Below are 1,042 nucleotides of genomic sequence, written 5' to 3' on the forward strand. Positions count from 1 at the left end.
CTCCAACTCTCTCTGCCCCACCCAGCACCCTGGCTGGCCATGCACTGGTGGGCAATGGCTGACCTGTTTTTATCTCTCCACCCAGCTCTTTAGGTTCCTACTGGCAGGTTGCTACCAAGCCAACCCCACGCTTCAAATCCCCCAGGGCCTTTGTGGTGTATATTTGGCAAACCCACGCTTTGCCACCGTACCTTTCTCTCTTAACCCAGGTGAGCTGCCACGTGAAGGAAAACGTAACACAAACTCAGTTCAGAAACAATGGTAGCTCAATCTCTGGGCCAAAAACTAAAACCTAATCTTGTCAGCCTTATTAAATCTGATTCTGCCAGTGGTGAATCCTTGCAGATCTGTCATGATACTGGGAAACTCTAGCAACGACATCTTGGACCTCTGCTGTAGGCTTTCCAAAGGACCTAAGTCCTGCTTCCTCTCTTCCTTTGTCCAACTTGGAAGTCCCTCCTACTTGCCCAGTGATTGGCTCCTTTATTCATTAGGGGGTTGGTTCACAAGAAGTCCCCTGAGTAAGTGTGACTCACTCCTTGTCCGAAGCCTCTCCCAGGAGAGTGAAGTTAGCCTGCAAACAGTGACAGGTCCATCCACAACACTTCCCCCTTTCGATTCTAATAAGAAATGAAACCTTTCCCTCAAATGTAAATAGAGCACAACTATTACCATTTTGTAATTTATAAAGTATAAGATAGACCTAACACCCAGTCCATTTTGTCAATAAAATAGAACACTGTCCTCTATCCTTTTAACTTAAAAGACTTATAATTCTACATCTGACTTAGATTCTGGCTTTAGATTGTATGCCATCTGAAAACCAACCTTTCAAATCTGTTCTCTCAATGTAAATACCCTGAGTTGGATATGAGGCTATAAGTCTTCAACCCTGTCAGAAATCTGAGAATGGGGCTGGTGAGATGGCTCAGTGGGTAAGAGCACCTGACTGCTCTTCCAAAGGTGCAGAGTTCAAATCCCAGCAACCACATGGTGGCTCACAACCATCCTTAACAAGATCTGACTCCCTCTTCTGGAGTGT

This window comes from Mus pahari, chromosome 16, assembly GCF_900095145.1.
Source record: "Mus pahari chromosome 16, PAHARI_EIJ_v1.1, whole genome shotgun sequence".
In the NCBI taxonomy this organism is placed as follows: domain Eukaryota; kingdom Metazoa; phylum Chordata; class Mammalia; order Rodentia; family Muridae; genus Mus; species Mus pahari.